General features: G+C 37.4%; 1 protein-coding gene and 1 pseudogene across 1 annotated transcript in view; one reads left to right on the forward strand and one right to left on the reverse strand.

Moving 5' to 3' along the window:
• The window catches only part of TPRG1 (tumor protein p63 regulated 1), a 145,138-nt gene extending 142,564 nt beyond the window's left edge, over nt 1-2,574 (reverse strand). Inside the window, exon 1 of the mRNA XM_020989050.1 lies at nt 2,354-2,574. The gene's annotated coding sequence lies outside the window, so the exon portion shown is untranslated. The remainder of the gene's footprint in view (nt 1-2,353) is intronic.
• On the forward strand, nt 847-10,312 carry LOC110210217 (heat shock protein HSP 90-beta pseudogene; annotated as a pseudogene).
• Nucleotides 10,313-10,934: the final 622 nt, after the last annotated feature.

The raw sequence follows: 10,934 nt of genomic DNA on the forward strand, positions 1-10,934 counted from the left end.
AAGAGAACAGGAATCAAATTTCCTCAATTTAGCATGACCGAATCCCAAGGGATACTTTCGTCAGTCAAGGAACAAATCTGGCCTATAGTGGGTCTTACATAAATGTTTATTGACTGACTGACAGAGACATAAATAAAATTTTGTTGAGCACCTTCATGACAAACCCTGCTCAATAAACTCCAGGGGCAATCTGGCAATTAACATTCTTCAGAATCTCACCCCCTCCTATGTTTCCAAGGAAGTTATACATCACTCTCCTCCCTGAGTTCTGTATTCCAGCCATGCTGGATGCTTACATTTTTCTATTCCTAAAACAAGGTGTTCCAGCTTCCATCTCTTGGCCTTCACAGCAGATGCCCTTAATGCCTGAAATGAACTAACTCCCTGCTTACCTCCAGCTTTTAGAATTGCTAAGAACAATAAAAGGTCTACTTTATTTCCCTTAACTGCTGGCCCTCTGCTATCCACCCGATCTGGCAGCCGATGTGTGCCCATTTTCCATATCCCTCTACACGAACAGGTCATCTCCCCCCCACTAGGACAAAACTGTCTTGAGGGCTGAAAATATTTCCTTTTTGTATTCTCAGTGCTTGGCACATAGTAAGCTTTTCATAAGCACATGTTTGTTAATGGAGTAATTGTACCTATGTACCAGACACTTTGTTAGTCACTAGAGAAATATACCAAAATTAAAAGCCAGCAGTGACTTCTAAGGGCTTGTGTAGTATTTGGGCTATGAATCATGGCTACAGGTCAGCAAAAAGTAAGGACCTAGAAAGGGATTCCAACAGGGAAGGATTGGGACCACAGGGTTCAAGAAAGGCCTCATGTATGAGGAGGTGGCCCATGAGCTTTGCTCTAAAGAAAGCTCGGGATTCTAAGAAGCAACAGAAAGGTGGGAAAGCATTTTAGCCATCGGGATTACTCTGTTCTAAGACACGGGGGTAAGGACATCACTACTGTGTAGGGGGGTAGAGCAAATAAGTGGTTTGTTTTTGGCAGCCGCCCTAAAGGGGCCACAGAATGTGATGAGATGTGATGAGATCCTGCCATGCAGAAAGCTCCAGCTGCCTTGGCCAGCCTTTGGTGAGCCCATGGACATGAATTAAACCCTGTGATGACACACAAAAGGAGAGTCATTTAGGAGAGCTCTAGGAGTGAGCATGCGAGCACTCACTCACTCACACACCCGCCCACACCCATACACACACACACACACACACACACACACACACACACACACACTCTCACACACTCACACACACACATAGACATTACATACGGAAGTATTCTTTTTCACAACTAAGAAGGATGCAACCTTTTTGGCAGAAGAAGAAAAAGAAAACAGTGTCTAAAATTAGCATCCCCAGAAAAAACCCCCGCAGTAACTGAGAATGAGATTATCTTAAAAGTGTAGAACAATACAGAGAGAATGACAGCTCTTAGAAGAGAGGAAATTAGAGGATACAGTTTGGGAGAAGCTTGTGGAGAGATGGAATTTTCCTTCTCCCACAGTGAGATGAGGAATTTAAAATATTTCTTTATAAACATTGACATTCAGATTTTTTTTTCAATATTGACCCAACCATATGATACTATCAAAGTGTGCTTAGAATTGTATCTTTCTTCTAATAGAATTCAGAAGATAAGGAATCACATGCATGTATATATGTATGTACACATGCATTTATATACACATATATGTAAACATATGTATACATATGTATCCTATGAATCCTTGTATAAAGAAGTGACCATGATAGAAAAACAGAACGAGGGAAGGAAGGAGAAAGAGAAAGAAGGAAGGAAAGAAAAAAAGAAAGGAAAGGAGAAAGGAAGAGAAAGAAAGAAAGAAAGAAAGAAAGAAAGAAAGAAAGAAAGAAAAAGAAAGAAAGAAAGAAAGAAAGAAAGAAAGAAAGAAAGAAGGAAAGAAAGGAAGAAAGAAAGAAGGAAAGAAAGAAAAAGACAGAGAGAAAAGAAGGTAGGAGGAGAGGGAGAGGATAGAGGGCTAAATAACCGGAGAACCTTTGAACCCCAGCATCCATGCACCCCTATAGTTTAGGTAAGGTAAGTTGCATTGCATATTACCAGTGTTATCATCACCCCTTTCCAATTTAGAAGGCATGAGATATGCATAGTTGTCTCTAGTCAAATGGGACAGCAGTGATAAAAACTAGACCAAAGAGCCCGAGTTGTCTGGTTTGTTTTCATAGGTCCACACTCCTCTTTTGGGTGGTGGTGGCAGGGTTGGGGGGGGTTCCTTGTCTCCTTGAATCTTGACACAACTGCTCTGCCCTTCTACCTTTGTTCAGGATCAATTCAGCAGCCACATAGCCAAGTCAGTCAGCCTTACCTGTTTAGGATGTGCTTTCTGTTAAAGAAACTGCTTGCTTGTGTTGGAGGTGGAAAGTCTCCGTGGTAAGCAGCTTTCTCCAAACACACAACCTGGAGGAATTGAGTGGTAATAGCAGAGAGGTTTAACTGATGGCAAACAAGATGTCTTCTGACTCTCACCTTTTTCTGAATCTGAATCTGGTCTTTTTCTCCAGGGGCCAAAGAATCCACTGAAGTTATCTGCTCTTACCGCAATGAATGTAGTAATTCTAAATGGGTCAGCTGGGTGGGACTGAACCAGTCAGACCTCAGGAGCCTGCCTCTCTGGTTGGGCCCCACCTCTGCTGGACACACCCAGAGGTCCTCTCCATCAGTGTCACCTAACTGGTATTTCACTTGGTAACTCGGTATCACCAACCACTAACCAATCAACCAACAGCATTTGTCAAACTCCTGTGTGCTGGGAAATGTCCTAGGCACTGGGACTGTTCCACATTCCCTGTCCTCAGGGAGTTTTCACTCTACCATGCTTTCTGCAAAGTGAAAACAACTTTTGTACGTATGTGGCTCCTTAATGAGTAGGAAGACTATACCCTCAAAGAACAATTTCTAAGTGATGATTAAAGAAATGAAATACTAAGGAGACATATAGAAGAAATGGGGAATGGGAAGGAAGGAAAAGGAAGCCCATGATAAATGGTTGCCACTTTCTTGGGCTGAATTTCCACTTTCCATACCCAATTCTTCTTTCCAATGAGCAGATATTGGCTGACATTGACTGGATCCATAACGTAGATGAAAGAAGTGAGAGGAAATACCCGTAGTTACTGGCCTGGCTGTGTGGTCATCTTGTCTTTTTGGAGGATGAAATAACAAGAAACACAGGAACTAGTGAGGTTACATTATGTAGTGAAGAGAGCCAAGGATATAGGAGTCTTTGAGTCTGGTCTAGCTACTATGACCTCTAACCAGCAATATGGCATTGGGATGATCACTTCACTTCTCTAAAACTCAACTTCTTCATCTGTAAAGAGTGACAGTTGGACTAGATGATCCTGAAGGTCACTTTCAGTTGTAACATTCAGTGATTCTGCCTCAATACAGATGATGGAGACCTCCTAGATCTCTGATGGTAGTGGTGTTGACATTGCAATAGTTGCTCAACAACTATTAGCTCATTTGCTTCTCCCAACAAAACAGTGAATGGTTAATGCAAGTACAATTATCCCATCTTCTAGATAAGGAAACTGAGGTTAAGAAAGTTTAAGTGACTTGCTATGGTCCCATATCTAGTCAATTCCATACTCAGAACTTGAATCAATACTATCCTGACTAGAATTCTTCCATTTTTGGGGAACCCTTCACTGCCTCTCTGTGAAGATTTGGAAAGTAACTTAGGGCAAGGAATGAGTGTTGAATTTGTAATAAGAAGATGGTTCAAATCTTGGTTCTTCCAATTAATATATGACCCTAGGTCACATTTTTACCTCTCTGGGCCAGAATATTCAGCCATAAAGTCAGAGAGTTGCAGATAGCACCTGATAAGCCAAACGCCTCTAAATCTGCAATTAATGAAAACCTAATAGCCCAGAGCCTCAATTTATTTGTTCAGTGCCATTTTTGCAATAACATTGAATTTATAGGCAGGAGGCCTCCTATCTCTCTGTATGATTGCGTAGTTCTGAACAAAATCAGCCCCTAACATTTCATTCAGCACCTACCTTACGAGATAGGTTTGTTGTGAGGAACAAAGAATATATATGCTAATTAGTACTTTATAATACAGTTTGAGTTCTGGTATGGCTAGGCTACCTTCATTCACATTTTTTCCCATTAATTCCCTTGATGTTCTTGAACTTTTGTTCTCCCAGATGAATTTTGTTATTATTTTTCTAGCTCTATAAAACATTTTTGATAATTTTATTGGTATGGCACTGAAGAAATAAATCAATTTAAGTAGAATTGTCATTTTATTTTATTGGCTTGGCCCACTCATGAACAGTTTCTATTTTTCCAATTGTTTAGATCTGGCTTTACTTGTGTGAAATGTGTTTTGCAACTGTGTTCATACAATCTGTGGGATTGTCTTGGCAGGTAGACTACCAAGTATTTTGTATTATCTAGAGTTTATTAAATGGGATTTCTTTTTCTATCTCTTCTGCCGTGATTTGTTAGTAATATATAGAAATGCTGATGATTTATGTAGATTTCCTTTATATCTTGAGACGTTTCTAAAATGTTTAATTATTTCAACAGCTTCTTTTTGTCAATATTCCAGGGTTCTCTAACTGTGCTTCTCTAAGCATACCACCATATCTTTTGCAGAGTCCTGCTTTATTTCCTCAATGCCTATTGTAATTCCTTCAATTCCCTTTTTCTTAAAATTTCTATAGCTAAGATTTCTAGTAAAATACTGAATAATAGTGGCGATAATGAACATCCTTGCTTAAGTAATCATCTTAGTAGGAAGGCTTCTAGCTCATTCCCATTACAGAAAATACTTACTAATAGTTTTAGATACTACTAATCATCTTAAGGAAAGCCCCATGTACTCCTATGTTCTTTACTGTTTTTAATAAGAGTGAGTCTCATATTTTCTCAAAACAGTTTTCTCCATATATTTAGATAATCATATAATTTTTGTTGGTTTTGTTATTGATATGGTCAATTATGCCTTTAGGTTTCCAAATTTTGAAATAGCCATCAATTCCTGGTATAAATCCCAGTTGGTCATAATGTATGATCCTTGTGATATATTACTGTGATTTCCTTGCTATTATCTTATATAAGTTTTCTTTTGCATCAATATTCATCAGAGAAATTAGTCTGTAGTTTTCTTTCTCTGTTTTGGCTCTTCCTGGTTTAGATATCAGCACCATATTTATGTTTTAAAAAAAAAATTGGTAGGACTTGTTTTTCATCTATTTTTTTTCCAAATAGTTTATATAGTATTGGAATTAATTCTTCCTTAAATGTTTTAATAAAATTTGCTTGTGAATCCATCTGGCCTTGGGGATTTTTTCTTATGAAGTTAATTGATGATTTGTTCAATTTCCTTTTTACAAGGTTGAGTTATTTAAGTATTCTAGTCCCTCTTTTGTTAATGGAAACAATTTATACCTTTGTAAATATATATCAATTTCACTTAGATTGTCAGATTTATTGGCATGCAATTGGGCAAAACAGATTCTAACAATTGCTTTAATTTCCTCTTCATTGGCAGTGAATTAACATTTTTTCATTTTTAAAACTAGGAAGTTGTTTTTTTTTAATCAAATTTTTGAATCCAATTGATGGTTTATCTATTTTATCATTTTCCCCATAAAACCATTTCTTGGTGTTTTTATTAATACAATAGTTTTCTTAGTTTCAATTTTATTAATCTCCCATTTGATTTTCAGAATTTCCAATTTGATTTTTAATTGGGGAGTTTTAATTTGTTATAATTCCAGTTCTTTCCAGTTATATGCTCAATTAATTGATCTGCTCTTTTCTCCATTTTCTTTATGTAAGAGTTTAGAGATATAAATTTTTCCCTAAGCACTGCTTTGGCTGCATCCCATAAATTCTGGTATGTTTTCTCATTGTAGTCATTTTCTTTAATGAAATTATTGTTCCAATAATTTGTTATTTGACCCACTCATTCTTTAGGATTAGATTAGTTTTCAATTAATTTTTAATTTATTTTTCCACTGCCCTTAATTGAATGTAATTTTTATAGCATTATGATCCCAAAAGGATGGATTTGATATTTCTGCCTTTCTCCATTTGATTGTGAAGTTTATATGGCCTAACGCATAGTCAATTTTTGTGTAGGTGCCATGTACTGCTGCCAAAAAAAAAAAGTATGCCTTTTTATCCCCATTCAATTTTCTCCAGAGGTCTACCATATCTAACTTTTCTAAAATTCTATTCACTTTCTTGACTTCAAAGTTTGTATGTTTATTTTGCAATTTTATTTAACTCGTTTTGAGAGGGAAGTTGAGATTCCCCCACTAGTATAGTTTTAACATTTCCTCCTATAACTCATTTGACTTCTTCTTTAAGGATCTGGATGCTATACCATTTGGTGCATATATGTTTAGTAACATTCATTGTCTATGGTACTGTTTAGCAACATGTACTTTCCTTCCTTATCTTTTAGTAAGATCTATTTTTGCTTTTGCTTTGTCTGAGATCATGATTGCTATCTTTTCTTTTTTTCTTTAGCTGAAGCATAATAGATTCTCCTCCAACTCCTTACCTTTAATTTTTGTCTCTGTGTCTCTGCTTCAAGTGTGTTTCTTGTAAACAATATATTATAGGATTCTGTTTTTTTTTTTAATCCGCTCTGCTCTCTGCTTCTGTCTTATGGGTGAATTCATACCATTCACATTCACACTTATAATTATTGTATATTTCCTTCCATACTATTTTCATTTCTCTCTCTCTCTCTCTCTCTCTCTCTCTCTCTCTCTCTCTCTCTCTCTCTCTCTCTCTCTCTCTGTCTCTCTCTCTCTGTTTCTCTCTCACTCTGTTCCTCCTTACCAGTGTTTTGCTTCTGATTACCACCTTCCTAATCTGCCTTCCCTTCTATCAGTCTTCTCTTTTTTCTTATTACCTTCCTCTTCTACTTCCCTAAAGGGCAAGATAGATTTCTTTACAGAACTGATTGTTTATGCTATTCCCTCCTTGAGCCAGTTTCACTGAGAGTAAAGTTTAAATGATGCCCATTCCACCCTCCCATCTTTTTGTCCATTGTAATAGGTCTTTCATGTTTCTTCATATGAAATAACTTACCCCCCTCTACCTCTCCCTTCCCTCTTCTCCCAGTGCAATCCTCTTTCTCACCCTTTTTTTTTGAGATATCATTCCATCAAAGTCAGCTTATGCCTGCATCCTTTGTGTATGTAAATTACTTTCAACTGCCCTAATTGTAACACAGTTCTTAAGATTTATAAATATCTTCCCACGCAAGGATATTAATAGTTTAGCTTTGTTGAATCCTTTTTGTTTTCACTTTCCCAATTACCTTTTTATGTTACTCTTGAGTCTTGCATTTGAAGTTTTCTGTTCAGCTCTGGTCCTTCAATGAGGAATTTTTGTAAGTTCTCTTTTTCATTGAATGTCCATTTTTCCCCCTGAAGAAATATGCTTACTTTTGCTGGGTAGATAATTCTTGGTTGTGAACCTAGCTCCTTTTCCTTCTGGAACATCATATTCTAAGCCATTCAGTCTTTAATACAGAAGCTGCTAAATACTCTGCAACCCTAACTGTGGCTCCATAATATCTTTTGTTTTTTCTTTCTAGCCTTTTTTCCTTTCTTTTAGTAACATTTTCTTTTGGACCTGAGAGTTCTGAAATTTGTCTATAATATTCCTGGGAGATTTCGCTTTTGTATTTCACTTCAGTAGCTGATGAGTAGATCCTTTCAATCTTTTACTTTACCTCCTGCTTCTGAGATATCAGCCAGTTTTCTTAGATTATTTCTTGAGAGATGATGTTCATGGTCTTTGATGATGACTTCGAAGCATTCTGACCATTCTTAAATTATCTCTCCTAGATCTGTGTTCCAGGTCAGTAGTTAGTTTTGTGTTTTGTTTTGTTATGTTTTTCCAATCAGAGATTTCACATTTTCTTGTATTTTTCATTATTTTCATTTTGTGTGATTGATTCTTGATGTCTCCTATAGCCATTAGCTTCTACTTGTCAAATTCTAAGTTTCAAAGAATATTTTCTTCAATTAGCTTTTTTATCTCTTTTCTCATTTGTCCAATTCTATTTTAAGCAGTTATTTTCTTCAGTAAAGTTTTGTACATCTTTTCCTATTTTTTATGCTTCCTTTACCAAGCTGTTGACTCTTTTCCCATGATTCTTTTGCATAACTGCCATTTCTTTTTCCAATTTTTCTTTGATTTCTCATATTTGATTTTAAAAATCCTTTTTGAACTTTCAGAGACACCTGACTCTTTTACTTCTCCTCCAAACGCTATAGCATCCCTTTCTGTTTACAGATCCCTTATTTTATCTTCTAGACCTCTTGGCAAGTGTGCTTTCCAAAGGTCTTCCCTCAACTTTTTCTGTTTCTACATTCTCTTCTTTTGTCATCCTTATTTACCCCCACAGATTCAGCTGAAATAATTGTGTAAATGACTCTTGATCTATCCAGCCTCAGCATCTCTTCTGAGTTCCAAACCAGCTTCACCTTGATTTTGTACATTTCTGATATACTAAGCTTTTAATATTGTGTATTGTTATTATCAGTATGTGTGTTTTCCCTCTCCTACAGAGTAAGCTTTTTTGTAAGGTGGTGAATTCCATCTCACCACAGGTCTGGATTGCCTCTATCCAGGTACATTGTACGGGGAGATCTTGATTAGGCTCAAGTTGGACTAGATGACTTCTGAAATGGCTTCCCATTCTGAGACTTTGGGATTCTATAACTATACTTTATATCCATTTTTGGATCATCCTCAGTTAATAGTTCTCTGCACATAGTAGATACTGAATAAATGGATATTTAAAGGTTATATTTTAGTTAAAGAAGTTATTTGATTTAATGAATATTGAGATGATCACTGAGTTAGGATGACCTGGATTCAAGTGTTGTCACTAATAGCTACTGGCTGTGAAACCCTGCATAAATTTCAGCTTCTTAGTGATCCTGGGAAATCTGTAAGACTGGAAGTTGCAGAGTAGCTGCTAATCGAATTCAGAGAAAGAGTTTCCATAGGAAGAATGCCCTATACCAATGAAATCCCAGGTCACTCCCCTAAAAATTAATTGATTGATACCATGCATTACCAACACATCTTCTGAAGATTTCACTTCAGTTTTTTACCGCTGTCCAATTTGGAAGGATCTGTCAGACTCTCAGCAGATCTTGTCCAGGGAATCAGACCTCTTTAAAACAAAAAAAGAACAACATTAAGTTGTATATGTACTGCACATGTTCATCATGAACAGTTGTGATGAGCTTATTCCTGAGTATCTTAATTTTAACTGAGGTGTGGTGGATTCTGAAGATCTGCCCCTCAACATTTCCAGAAAGATGCTGCAGCACAATAAAATCTTGAAGGTCATCCATTAGAACATTCTCAAGAAGTGTTTAGAGCTTTTCTCTGAACTGGCAGAAGACAAAGAGAATTAAAAAAAAAAGGTCTATGAGGCCTTTTTGAAAGAAAAAATCCATGAAAACTCAATCAACAGGCACAATCTACCTGAACTGTTGAATTATCACACATCTCAGTCAGGAAATGAGATGACTTCCTTGTCTGAATATGTGTCTAGAATGAAGGAAACCCAGGAATGCATCTACTATAACTCTGCTGAGATCAAAGAACGAGTGGCCAACTTTTCTTTTGTGGTACAGAAATATGGTTTTGAAGTATACGTGACAGAGCCCATTGTTGAGTGTTGTGTGCAGCAGCTAAAGGAATTTGATGGGAAGACCCTTGTCTCTGTTACTAAGGAAGGGTTAGAACTTGCAGAGGATGAAGAGGAAAAGAAAACAATGCAGGAGAGCAAGGCAGAATTTGAGAACTTGTACAAGCTAATGAAAGAAATTCTGCATAAGAAGGTTAAGGAAGTGACAATCTCCAATCAGCTGGTGTCTTCACCCTGTTGCATTGCGACTAGCACATATGGCTGGACAGCCAACATGGAACTCATGAAAGGCAACTCCACAATGGATTATGTGATGGACAAGAAGCACCTGGAAATCAACCCAGGTCACCCCATTATGGAGACTTTCAGGCAGAAGGCTGAGGCTTACAAGAATGATATGCTGTGAAAGACCTGGTAGTGCTGCTTTTTGACACAGCTCTACTGTGTTCAGGTTTCTCCCTTTAAGGCCCTCAGACTCACTCAAATCAAATTTACCACATGACTGAGCTAGGTCTTGGCATTGATGAGGATGAGGTGACATCAGAAGAGCCCAGTGCTGCTGCTCATGATGAGATCCCCCCACTTGAAGGAGATAGTTCCCAGAAGCAATAGAGGACCTGTCTTGCCTGGCTCCATATGCCAATGTCTACCATTTTGTTTTTTGTTTTTTTTTTCCTCCTGTTTTCGAATGTATTAGGGCAGGGATTACAGGGTCTCTGTTCCCTCCGTCCTTATCTGGGGAGTAGGATGTTGTGTATTGTGGGCTGTTAATGTTTATTTTGTTCTGAAATTAAAGAACAAAGAGAATAAAAAGAATGCAGTTTTTACATGGAATAAATAAATAAATAAATATATATGGGATGTAGATCCTTGGCAAGATCATCAATAAATCAATTTGGAGGTACCAGATATGGGCCAGGTCCTGTGGTAACTATGGGAAATACCAAACACTAAAGGGAGGCAGTCACTGCCCTCAAGAAGCACACACATGAGTGGGATTGTAAGGACCTACAAGCTATGTAAACAATACAACCGCAGTGTTTTCTTTCTTTCTTTCTTTCTTTCTTTCTTTCTTTCTTTCTTTCTTTCTTTCTTTCTTTCTTTCTTTCTGGGTGGAGGAGTGGAGTAGAGCTCACAGCTGCTGAAAGTCAACGTATCAGCTGAGAGTTGGCGGGACCCTCTGAGGCTGTCTAGTGCAACCCATATACCAAAGGACTCCTCACTCTAACACACC

Source organism: Phascolarctos cinereus, unplaced genomic scaffold (genome assembly GCF_003287225.1).
Source record: "Phascolarctos cinereus isolate Bilbo 61053 unplaced genomic scaffold, phaCin_HiC Scaffold_7;HRSCAF=346, whole genome shotgun sequence".
Lineage (NCBI taxonomy): Eukaryota > Metazoa > Chordata > Mammalia > Diprotodontia > Phascolarctidae > Phascolarctos > Phascolarctos cinereus.